A 13,007-nucleotide genomic window follows, 5' to 3' on the forward strand; every position below is an offset into this window, starting at 1 on the left:
AAATACAACACACATTCAACAAGATAAGAACCAAAGCCAATGAAGTAGTTCAATTTCTTTAATACATATGAAAATAACATATACCACAAACATATAAAGAATAGTCTTACAATATTCACGATACATGCATGAAAATGTGTTGGCTCAATGAGCCTATGATTGTTAAGTGAAAGATTCCAAGTACACAATTACAATGGTGAGACACTAGATCCAATAGTGGAACATTAAGTCACTTCTTTCTTCTCCAAACAATGATATTCTCTCATATGATAAGATAAAGAAGCCAAGGCTAGCTCTCCAATGTCTATGACGCCAAAATCTCTTTTCTTGAGTTTTGAGGGTGTATTTATAACAAGAGGAATGACCTTTCATATCCCCATGACTCTTGAGCTTCCCTCATGACTCTTTGACTCCCTAAGTGACCTTTGAACTTCTATTTACTCTTTGGTCCACATGTGACTTTTCATATTCCACAAGTGAATCTTAGACTTCCACACATTTACATTTATCAATTTCTTAAAAATACATAATCACGTCCAAAAATGATGTGGTAAGTCACATTGACACATGACATTGTGATGACACTTGTATAAGCCATGACTTGGCAATGGTGGCATGGAACTTCATGATGATGTGGCAATGCCAAGTTTATCTCCTTGATGATTTGGCTTTTAATTATTCATGATAGATCTTATATGTACTTCATATTCACCCTCAAAAGGGTCTTGGAAAAGTGTTGGAACCTTCTGATTCATCATGAAATGTCATGATTCTGTCATGATTTAGGATCTCTTCATGTATTCATAATGGTTCTTCTTTGTCCTTCTTCTCTGCAAGTTCTTATTTGTTTATTCTCCTTGGCATCTACTATGAGCATCACCTTATCATTCTGAGATGGTACACTTGCCAATGAAGTTTATTCATGACAAGGCAATATCAGTTCGTAGATCATCTATTCTACCCCGACTTTACTCATGGAAGAAGTTGGTTGTAATGGGCCCATGTAAGGATTGAGGAGGAAGGGCTTGTTTGGGATTGCGCAATTGAGCTCAAAAGTGGATTGGGAAGGCACCATTATTGACTATAGCTACGCAATGTGCTATAAGTAGGGGATTTTCATGGTCCAACATAGTGAGCAAGTGTGAGGCAAGGATGGTGAGATTTCTTACTGTTAGACTCCGTCTCCTCAAATCTTCTGTAAATACGCTGCCATGCTACCAGTGTACTTCTCAGAGATCTCCTTCCACAACCAGTAAAATTTCTGAGAGATAACAACAACATTAATATTTGTATTTTTTTCGGAGGTATGTTCCTCACCAAGCAGATAGGCTGGAGAAAACAAATGTAATTGGAAGACAGAGCAAGGGTGCATCAGAATTGGAGAACTCGATAGTAAATTTAAATATTTCCTTAAGGAATATTCAGAAAGTACCACAGTGGGAACTGTTGTTAGTCTTCTGATACGAACTGCTCAAAAAGTTCCAAGGCTTGCAGAGGCTCAATCCCACCAAACTCATCCCTCTCTTTTAAACATTTCTTGGTTATTCTAACCAGGATAGTTCCAGTGTTGAAATCTATGACGAGAGCCAATGTAAAGTGAAGGAGAAGAGAGGCATTATTAATTTTTGACAGCTGTGGAAATCCCACTGTCGAGGTCGATATTTATCTTTCTGATGGTTATCTTTCCAGAGCTGCTGTTCCAAATGGTGCTTCCACTGGTGTGTATGAAGCACTGGAGCTTTGTGGTGGAGGGAAGAACTACATGGGAAAGGGTGTTTCAAAGGCTGTTGAAAATGTAAATAAAATTATCGGACCAGCTCTTATTGGCAAGGATCCAGTAGATCAGACTGGAATCGATAACTTCATGGTACAGGAGCTTGATGGAACTCAAAATCAATGGGGCTGGTGCAAACAAAAGCTTGGAGCAAATGCTATATTAGCTGTATCTCTTGCTGTTTGTAAAGCAGGGGCTTATGTTAAGAAGATACCTCTTTATCAGCATATTGCAAACATTGCTGGTAACAAAACTTTGGTGATGCCAGTACCTGCTTTCAATGTCATTAACGGAGGTTCACATGCAGGAAATAAACTGGCAATGCAGGAGTTTATGATTCTACCCGTTGGAGCTTCTTCATTTAAAGAGGCCATGCAGATGGGTTCATTTACCACCATCTGAAGACTGTAATTAAGAAAAAGTATGGTCAAGATGCAACAAATGTTGGAGACGAAGGAGGCTTTGCTCCAAATATTCAGGAGAATAAAGAAGGCCTCGAGTTATTGAAGATTGCCATTGAGAAAGTAGGCTATACTGGCAAGGTGGCGGTGGCATCAGGTCTTTTCACTGTCATTGCAAATGAAGAGGGTAAACCAATGTTTGCGGGATGCTTGCATTAATGCAACAATTCCCATGGGGAATTACTGTTTGAATTTCATTGACTGTGGAGATGGAACTAAAACTTTTGAAGATGATAAAAATTGGCAACTATGGTTAAATAATTCAAATAGCATAGATTGTCTACAAGGTGCTCTTTCAACGGTGTTTACATATGGCATATACTCAATAGTAGTTCCGCTGACAATAACAAATAGTCTCATCACCAAGTACATTTATTCATTGTTCTGGGGTTTTCAGCAAATCAGCACTCTGGCTGGCAATCAAGTCCCAAGTCTTTTTGTGTGGGAAGTGTTGTTTTCAATGGGAATTATTGGACTGGGCCTATTGCTCTTTGCTCTGCTTATTGGAAATATGCAAAATTTTCTCCAATCTCTTGGCCGCGGGAGATTAGAAATGCAGTTGAGACAGCGTGATGTGGAACTGTGGATGGATCGTCGTCGATTGCCAGTGTTTGTGCGAAGGCGAGTGAGGCAATCTGAACGGTTCAAGTGGGCAGCAAATCGGGGCGTTAATGAAGAACAGTTGCTGGAGGATTTACCTGAGGACTTACAAAGGGAAATTCGAAGCCATCTTTGTTTAGATCTTGTCAAGAAGGTGCGCATTTTTACTGTTACGGATGATCAAGTACTGGATGCTATTTGTGAACGGTTAAGGCAGCGCCTTTACATAGGTGGAAGTGAAATTCTAAGGATAGGCTATCCTATAGATAAAATGATCTTTATTGTGCGAGGAAACTTGGAAAGCACTGGCAAAGATGGCTCAGTTAATCTTTCTGGAGGAGACATATGTGGTGAAGAACTGCTTACGTGGTGCCTCGAGCACACTCCACTACAGAATAACAGCAAGAGGTTCAGACGAACTGGCCAAAGAGCAATTTCTAGTAGAACAGTCCGTGTGCAGCGGCAGTGATTTGGGTAGCAACAGTTGGCTCATGAATATGGCCCAAGAGCGCTATTCAAACGGAGCCAAAATACTTTAAATTGGAACGTAGATATTCATCACAGCGAAAAACAAGATTCAATTGCCTATATTTATCTTCAGTAACGGGATTGACACCTGTAAAGGCCACCGCTTCATCAGATTCAACAGATTCGAGTAGAAGGAGCGCTATTCTATCTTCAGAAGCGCTGATTGTTTCTTTTTTAGTTTTATTTATTAAATAATGATAAAACAAATCCCTTGTCTTGGGGCTGATTTGTTTTCCCCTAGCAGAGTTTATTTAATGTATCAAAAATCATTTTGGAAGAAGAGAGAGTTCTGAGCGCTGGTGGAGGAGAGAAAACAGAGCTTTCATTGTACAGTCTTTGACAGAGATTTTAATGAAAATACACACCTCTAGCTTCTGACATTCCTGTGGTATGAGATTTAACATTTGTGTCCTCCTTTGTTTCATGTATAGCCTGTATTCATTTCATTTCATGATCATTTCCAATTGGACAAATGAAGTGTTAAGGTAGAATTCATATTTTGTATGCTCTGCCTTTAAGTTTGTTCATATTTAATGTTTACTTCTGTTTGACAAGGATTCATCCTCTATGCCCTTGTCAGCTCCTCAGCAGTCTTGCCATTCCATTTAATCTCAATTTGATGTTAAACTTTCTTGCCTACCTTGCCTCAGGAGATAACCTGTGTTTTTGATTACATTTCTCCGTTCAAGTTGTTTCTTTGCCCCATGCAGCCCAGAAAAACCCCATCATTTTATTAAAAACCCCTTTTTATCAATTTACTAGCCTAAAATCAGTTTCTTTTAAAGTCATCTCAGCCCCTTTTAGAAAACGTTTTTGCTGAGATAGACTGGAGAAAGCCCTCTCTTGTCCTCGTAGGGCTAGCTACGAGGCTAAGTGGTTTGATGTTGCCTTGGATTCTGCCTTCCTCAGCCTGAGGCAAATTCAAGCGCTAACATATTGGCGACCATACTGGGGAGAACATTTGACTTGTTGATTGTCTTGTCCCAGTACATGAAATCAAATTGCAGATCTGATGCTGATGGTGGACAGCAGTCAGACACATATGCAGGCTGAACCATTCACCCGGCGACTCCAATTCGATCCAGACAGTCCAGTGCTCACTGATCCATTTACGCAATGGTAGGGTATGTGGCAAACCCTACACATTGTAAAGCTATAAAAGAGGTTAGAAATGAGTTAGCAGATTCTGAATTTGATGAAGATTTTTTCAGTGCCGTGCTTCATTGGTTGAAATCTCCAAAGTTCTCTTTTGAAACTAAAACTAGATTTTGTGAGTTAGTTGTTGAAAGAATCGAAAAGGAGATTCAATGTTTAGATGAGCAAATTAGATCATATGATTTCCAAGACCCTAAAAAGTTCTTGGAAATCCTTCCTCCATTGAAACAAGAAATCATAGAATTGCCTACAGATGTTTACATTGACAGTGTGTAGCTGGAAGTATGTATTGCAGAGTTGGGGCAGCCAACAGAGTCTCGCTTCCACGATCCAATGGCAACATACATGGACATGTTTTTCAGTTTGACTGATAGATCAGGCTGTCTTGTACGTGACCAGGCTCATTACGTGCATGAAGGGCTGCCAGCAATTACATCTGTGTCCTGGCAGAAGCATTCTCGAGCGGCATCATTCTCAGGTTTACTTGAATGGTTGATCTGGCACTTCAGTATTACCTGATCTAGTGTTTTTACAGCAAAGTAGGGTAGATTTTGTAAATAAATAAGCAGCCAAAAGGTAGCATTTTGTTCCAGTTTCATTACAGTTTAGTTTGAAGTTTGCCGAATTAGTCTTTCAATCAATTCAGTCAGTTTTCAGTTAATAAGTTGAGTCTTCAGTTGTGTTGATTTGTTGAAATAATGGACTCCATTGCCCAATGGATGGAGGCACTGTCTGCTCTCCCAAAGTTTTGCGGTTCTTGGCACCTCCACGAAGCAACAGCTGCCATCCCAATTGGAGCCAATTTTAGACTCCGTCTCCTCAAATCTTCTGTAAATACGCTGCCATGCTACCAGTGTACTTCTCAGAGATCTCCTTCCACAACCAGGACAATTTCTGAGCGATAACAACAACATTAATATTTGTATTTTTCCGGAGGTATGTTCCTCACCAAGCAGATAGGCTGGAGAAAACAAATGTAATTGGAAGACAGAGCAAGGGTGCATCAGAATTGGAGACCTGGATAGTAAATTTAAATATTTCCTTAAGGAATATTCAGAAAGTACCACAGTGGGAACTGTTGTTAGTCTTCTGATACGAACTGCTCAAAAAGTTCCAAGGCTTGCAGAGGCTCAATCCCGCCAAACTCATCCCTCTCTTTTAAACATTTCTTGGTTATTCTAACCAGGATAGTGCCAGTTTTGAAATCTATGACGAGAGCCAATGTAAAGTGAAGGAGAAGAGAGGAATTATAAATTTTTGACAGCCGTGGAAATCCCACAGTCGAGGTCGATATTTATCTTTCTGATGGTTATCTTTCTAGAGCTGCTGTTCCAAGTGGTGCTTCCACTGGTGTGTATGAAGCACTTGAGCTTTGTGGTGGAGGGAATACCTACATGGGAAAGGGTGTTTCAAAGGCTATTGAAAATGTAAATAAAATTATCGGACCAGCTCTTATTGGCAAAGATCCAGTAGATCAGACTGGAAACGATAACTTCATGGTACAGGAGCTTGATGGAACTCAAAATCAATGGGGCTGGTGCAAACAAAAGCTTGGAGCAAATGCTATATTAGCTGTATCTCTTGTTGTTTGTAAAGCAGAGGCTTATGTTAAGAAGATACCTCTTTATCAGCATATTGCAAACATTGCTGGTAACAAAACTTTGGTGATGCTAGTACCTGCTTTCAATGTCACTAACGGAGGTTCACATGCAGGAAATAAACTGGCAATGCAGGAGTTTATGATTCTACATGTTGGAGCTTCTTCATTTAAAGAGGCCATGCAGATGGGTTCATTTACCACCATCTGAAAACTGTAATTAAGAAAAAGTATGGTCAAGATGCAACAAATGTTGGAGACGAAGGAGGCTTTGCTCCAAATATTCAGGAGAATAAAGAAGGCCTCGAGTTATTGAAGATTGCCATTGAGAAAGCAGGCTATATTGGCAAGGTGGTGGTGGCATCAGGTCTTTTCACTGTCATTGCAAATGAAGAGGGTAAACCAATGCTTGCGGGATGCTTGCATTAATGCAACAATTCCCATGGGGAATTACTGTTTGAATTTCATTGACTGTGGAGATGGGACTAAAACTTTTGAAGATGATAAAAATTGGCAACTATGGTTAAATAATTCAAATAGCACATATTGTCTACAAGGTGCTCTTTCAATGGTGTTTACATATGGCATATACTCAACAGCAGTTCCGCTGACAATAACAAATAGTGTCATCACCAAGTACATTTATTCATTGTTCTCGGGTTTACAGCAAATCAGAACTCTGGCTGGCAATCAAGTCCCAACTCTTTTTGTGTGGGAAGTGTTGTTTTCAATGGGAATTATTGGACTGGGCCTATTGCTCTTTGCTCTGCTTATTGGAAATATGCAAAATTTTCTCCAATATCTTGGCCGTAGGAGATTAGAAATGCAGTTGAGACAGCGTGATGTGGAACTGTGGATGGATCGTCGTCGATTGCCAGTATCTGTGCGAAGGCGAGTGAGGCAATCTGAACGGTTCAAGTGGGCAGCAAATCGGGGCGTTAATGAAGAACAATTGCTGGAGGATTTACCTGAGGACTTACAAAGGGAAATTCGAAGCCATCTTTGTTTAGATCTTGTCAAGAAGGTGCGCATTTTTACTGTTATGGATGATCAAGTACTGGATGCTATTTGTGAACGGTTAAGGCAGCGCCTTTACATAGGTGGAAGTGAAATTCTAAGGATAGGCTATCCTATAGATAAAATGATCTTTATTGTGCGAGGAAACTTGGAAAGCACTGGCAAAGATGGCTCAGTTAATCTTTCTGGAGGAGACATATGTGGTGAAGAACTGCTTACATGGTGCCTCGAGCACACTCCACTACAGAATAACAGCAAGAGGTTCAGACGAACGCCAAAGAGCAATTTCTAGTAGAACAGTCCATGTGCAGCGGCAGTGATTTGGGTAGCAACAGCTGGATCATGAATATGGCCCAAGAGAGCTATTCAAACGGAGCCAAAATACTTTAAATTGGAACGTACATATTCATCACAGCGGAAAACAAGATTCAATTGCCTATATTTATCTTCAGTAACGGGATTGACACCTGTAAAGGCCACCGCTTCATCAGATTCAATAGATTCGAGTAGAAGGAGCGCTATTCTATCTTCAGAAGCGCTGATTGTTTCTTTTTTAGTTTTATTTATTAAATGATGATAAAACAAATCCCTTGTCTTGGGGCCGATTTGTTTTCCCCTAGCAGAGTTTATTTAATGTATCAAAAATCATTTTGGAAGAAGATAGAGTTCTGAGCACTGGTGGAGGAGAGAAAACAGAGCTTTCATTGTACAGTCTTTGATAGAGATTTTAATGAAAATACACAGCTCTGGCTTCTGAGATTCCTGTGGTATGAGATTTAACATTTGTGTCCTCCTTTGTTTCATGTATAGCCTGTTATGTATTCATTTCATTTCATGATCATTTCCAATTGGACAAATGAAGTGTTAAGGTAGAATTCATATTTTGTATGCTCTGCCTTTAAGTTTGTTCATATTTAATGTTTTCTTCTGTTTGACAAGGATTCATCCTCTATGCCCTTGTCAACTCCTCAGCAGTCTTGCCATTCCATTTAATCTCAATTTGATGTTAAACTTTCTTGGCTACCTTGCCTCAGGAGATAACCTGTGTTTTTTATTACATTTCTCTGTTCAAGCTGTTTCTTTGCCCCATGCAGCCCAGAAAAACCCCATCATTTTATTAAAAACCCCTTTTTATCAATTTACTAGCCTAAAATCAGTTTCTTTTAAAGTCATCTCAGCCCCTTTTAGAAAACGTTTTTGCTGAGATAGACTGGAGAAAGCCCTCTCCTGTCCTCGTAGGGCTAGCTACGAGGCTAAGTGGTTTGATGTTGCCTTGGATTCTGCCTTCCTCAGCCTGAGGCAAATTCAAGCGCTAACATATTGGCGACCATACTGGGGAGAACATTTGACTTGTTGATTGTCTTGTCCCAGTACATGAAATCAAATTGCAGATCTGATGCTGATGGTGGACAGCAGACAGACACATATGCAGGCTGAACCATTCACCTGGCGACTCCAATTCGATCCAGACAGTCCAGTGCTCACTGATCCATTTACGCAATGGTAGGGTATGTGGCAAACCCTGCACATTGTAAAGCTATAAAAGAGGTTAGAAATGAGTTAGCAGATTCTGAATTTGATGAAGATTTTTTCAGTGCCGTGCTTCATTGGTTGAAATCTCCAAAGTTCTCTTTTGAAACTAAAACTAGATTTTGTGAGTTAGTTGTTGAAAGAATCGAAAAGGAGATTCAATGTTTAGATGAGCAAATTAGATCATATGATTTCCAAGGCCCTAAAAAGTTCTTGGAAATCCTTCCTCCATTGAAACAAGAAATCATAGAATTGCCTACAGATGTTTACATTGACAGTGTGCAGCTGGAAGTATGTATTGCAGAGTTGGGGCAGCCAACAGAGTCTCGCTTCCACGATCCAATGGCAACATACATGGACATGTTTTTCAGTTTGACTGATAGATCAGGCTGTCTTGTACGTGACCAGGCTCATTACGTGCATGAAGGGCTGCCAGTAATTACATCTGTGTCCTGGCGGAAGCATTCTCGAGCGGCATCATTCTCAGGTTTACTTGAATGGTTGATCTGGCACTTCAGTATTACCTGATCTAGTGTTTTTACAGCAAAGTAGGGTAGATTTTGTAAATAAATAAGCAGCCAAAAGGCAGCATTTTGTTCCAGTTTCATTACAGTTTAGTTTGAAGTTTGCCGAATTAGTCTTTCAATTAATTCAGTCAGTTTCCAGTTAATAAGTTGAGTCTTTAGTTGTGTTGATTTGTTGAAATAATGGACTCCATTTCCCAATGGATGGAGGCACTGTCTGCTCTCCCAAAGTTTTGCGGTTCTTGGCACCTCCACGAAGCGGCAGCTGCCATCCCAATTGGAGCCAATGTTAGACTCCGTCTCCTCAAATCTTCTGTAAATACGCTGCCATGCTACCAGTGTACTTCTCAGAGATCTCCTTCCACAACCAGGACAATTTCTGAGCAATAACAACAGCATTAATATTTGTATTTTTTTTGAAGGTATGTTCCTCACCAAGCAGATAGGCTGGAGAAAACAAACGTAATTGGAAGACAGAGCAAGGGTGCATCAGAATTGGAGACCTGGATAGTAAATTTAAATATTTCCTTAAGGAATATTCAGAAAGTACCACAGTGGGAACTGTTGTTAGTCTTCTGATACGAACTGCTCAAAAAGTTCCAAGGCTTGCAGAGGCTCAATCCCGCCAAACTCATCCCTCTCTTTTAAACATTTCTTGGTTATTCTAACCAGGATAGTGCCAGTGTTGAAATCTATGACGAGAGCCAATGTAAAGTGAAGGAGAAGAGAGGCATTATCAATTTTTGACAGCCGTGGAAATCCCACTGTCGAGGTCGATATTTATCTTTCTGATGGTTATCTTTCCAGAGCTGTTGTTCCAAGTGGTGCTTCCACTGGTGTGTATGAAGCACTGGAGCTTTGTGGTGGAGGGAAGACCTACATGGGAAAGGGTGTTTCAAAGGCTGTTGAAAATGTAAATAAAATTATCGGACCAGCTCTTATTGGCAAAGATCTAGTAGATCAGACTGGAAACGATAACTTCATGGTACAGGAGCTTGATGGAACTCAAAATCAATGGGGCTAGTGCAAACAAAAGCTTGGAGCAAATGCTATATTAGCTGTATCTCTTGTTGTTTGTAAAGCAGAGGCTTATGTTAAGAAGATACCTCTTTATCAGCATATTGCAAACATTGCTGGTAACAAAACTTTGGTGATGCCAGTACCTGCTTTCAATGTCATTAACGGAGGTTCACATGCAGGAAATAAACTGGCAATGCAGGAGTTTATGATTCTACCTGTTGGAGCTTCTTCATTTAAAGAGGCCATGCAGATGGGTTCATTTACCACCATCTGAAAACTGTAATTAAGAAAAAGTATGGTCAAGATGCAACAAATGTTGGAGACGAAGGAGGCTTTGCTCCAAATATTCAGGAGAATAAAGAAGGCCTCGAGTTATTGAAGATTGCCATTGAGAAAGCAGGCTATATTGGCAAGGTGGCGGTGGCATCAGGTCTTTTCACTGTCATTGCAAATGAAGAGGGTAAACCAATGTTTGCGGGATGCTTGCATTAATGCAACAATTCCCATGGGGAATTACTGTTTGAATTTCATTGACTGTGGAGATGGGACTAAAACTTTTGAAGATGATAAAAATTGGCAACTATGGTTAAATAATTCAAATAGCACAGATTGTCTACAAGGTGCTCTTTCAACGGTGTTTACATATGGCATATACTCAACAGCAGTTCCGCTGACAATAACAAATAGTGTCATCACCAAGTACATTTATTCATTGTTCTGGGGTTTTCAGCAAATCAGCACTCTGGCTGGCAATCAAGTCCCAACTCTTTTTGTGTGGGAAGTGTTGTTTTCAATGCGAATTATTGGACTGGGCCTATTGCTCTTTTCTCTGCTTATTGGAAATATGCAAAATTTTCTCCAATCTCTTGGCCGCAGGAGATTAGAAATGCAGTTGAGACAGCGTGATGTGGAACTGTGGATGGATCGTCATCGATTGCCGATATCTGTGCGAAGGCGAGTGAGGCAATCTGAACGGTTCAAGTGGGCAGCAAATCGGGGCGTTAATGAAGAACAGTTGTTGGAGGATTTACCTGAGGACTTACAAAGGGAAATTCGAAGCCATCTTTGTTTAGATCTTGTCAAGAAGGTGCGCATTTTTACTGTTATGGATGATCAAGTACTGGATGCTATTTGTGAACGGTTAAGGCAGCGCCTTTACATAGGTGGAAGTGAAATTCTAAGGATAGGCTATCCTATAGATAAAATGATCTTTATTGTGCGAGGAAACTTGGAAAACACTTGCAAAGATGGCTCAGTTAATCTTTCTGGAGGAGACATATGTGGTGAAGAATTGCTTACGTGGTGCCTCGAGCACACTCCACTACAGAATAACAGCAAAAGGTTCAGACGAACTGGCCAAAGAGAAATTTCTAGTAGAACAGTCCATGTGCAACGGTAGTGATTTGGGTAGCAACAGCTGGCTCATGAATATGGCCCAAGAGCACTATTCAAACGGAGCCAAAATACTTTAAATTGGAACGTAGATATTCATCACAGTGGAAAACAAGATTCAATTGCCTATATTTATCTTCAGTAACGGGATTGGCACCTGTAAAGGCCACTGCTTCATCAGATTCAACAGATTCGAGTAGAAGGAGCGCTATTCTATCTTCAGAAGCGCTGATTGTTTCTTTTTTAGTTTTATTTATTAAATAATGATAAAACAAATCCCTTGTCTTGGGGCCGATTTGTTTTCCCCTAGCAGAGTTTATTTAATGTATCAAAAATCATTTTGGAAGAAGAGAGAGTTCTGAGCGCTGGTGGAGGAGAGAAAACAGAGCTTTCATTGTACAGTCTTTGACAGAGATTTTAATGAAAATACACACCTCTGGCTTCTGAGATTCCTGTGGTATGAGATTTAACATTTGTGTCCTCCTTTGTTTCATGTATAGCCTATTATGTATTCATTTCATTTCATGATCATTTCCAATTGGACAAATGAAGTGTTAAGGTAGAATTCATATTTTGTATGCTCTGCCTTTAAGTTTGTTCATATTTAATGTTTTCTTCTATTTGACAAGGATTCATCCTCTATGCCCTTGTCAGCTCCTCAGCAGTCTTGCCATTCCATTTAATCTCAATTTGATGTTAAACTTTCTTGCCTACCTTGCCTCAGGAGATAACCTGTGTTTTTGATTACATTTCTCTGTTCAAGTTGTTTCTTTGCCCCATGCAGCCCAGAAAAACCCCATCATTTTATTAAAAACCCCTTTTTATCAATTTACTAGCCTAAAATCAGTTTCTTTTAAAGTCATCTCAACCCCTTTTAGAAAACTTTTTTGCTGAGATAGACTGGAGAGAGCCCTCTCCTGTCCTCGTAGGGCTAGCTACGAGGCTAAGTGGTTTGATGTTGCCTTGGATTCTGCCTTCCTTAGCCTAAGGCAAATTCAAGCGCTAACACTTACTAAAACTACGCAGTGCACAGGGTTCAAGGGAGAGGAATAAAATGACTGCACAATTGAGAGTCATAGTGATTGAGGGAGAGTCTCCCTATGGACTATAACTTCTCAATACACAGAGGAAGCCAAGCAGGAAAAAAATGTATGCAAAATGATGGATTCCAGTTAGTAGAGGAGAATGACTAGGCACTGCAACTACACAATGCGCGGTGCTTGAGAGGAAGACTCCTATGTTTGCACAGTTGAGGATTGTAGTGGCTCAAACATGGATTGGCTATCCACTAGAACTATGCAACATGCAGAGGGAGGCTCACAAAGGAATAATATTGCACTGTTGGTTGAGACAAGTAGTAGAAAGTTAAGTCTTCTAGCTAGTAAGGTGTTCACTACAATGTGAAGGAA

The 13,007-nt window shown here is 40.1% G+C and overlaps 4 pseudogenes; all 4 read left to right on the forward strand.

Annotated features, from left to right (window-relative positions):
- The first annotated feature begins 542 nt into the window (after positions 1-542).
- Positions 543-3,304, forward strand: LOC149158716 (putative cyclic nucleotide-gated ion channel 20, chloroplastic; annotated as a pseudogene).
- Positions 3,305-5,774: 2,470 nt separating this feature from the next.
- On the forward strand, positions 5,775-7,424 carry LOC149158717 (putative cyclic nucleotide-gated ion channel 20, chloroplastic; annotated as a pseudogene).
- Positions 7,425-9,515: 2,091 nt separating this feature from the next.
- On the forward strand, positions 9,516-10,698 carry LOC149158718 (enolase 1 pseudogene; annotated as a pseudogene).
- A 13-nt stretch (positions 10,699-10,711) lies between these two features.
- Positions 10,712-11,605, forward strand: LOC149158719 (putative cyclic nucleotide-gated ion channel 20, chloroplastic pseudogene; annotated as a pseudogene).
- The last annotated feature ends 1,402 nt before the right edge of the window (positions 11,606-13,007 follow it).

The sequence above is a fragment of the Pinus tabuliformis genome, chromosome 5_2 (genome assembly GCF_031772625.1).
Source record: "Pinus tabuliformis cultivar Carrire ecotype Pingquan chromosome 5_2, CPIR1, whole genome shotgun sequence".
NCBI classification, from domain to species: Eukaryota; Viridiplantae; Streptophyta; class Pinopsida; order Pinales; family Pinaceae; genus Pinus; species Pinus tabuliformis.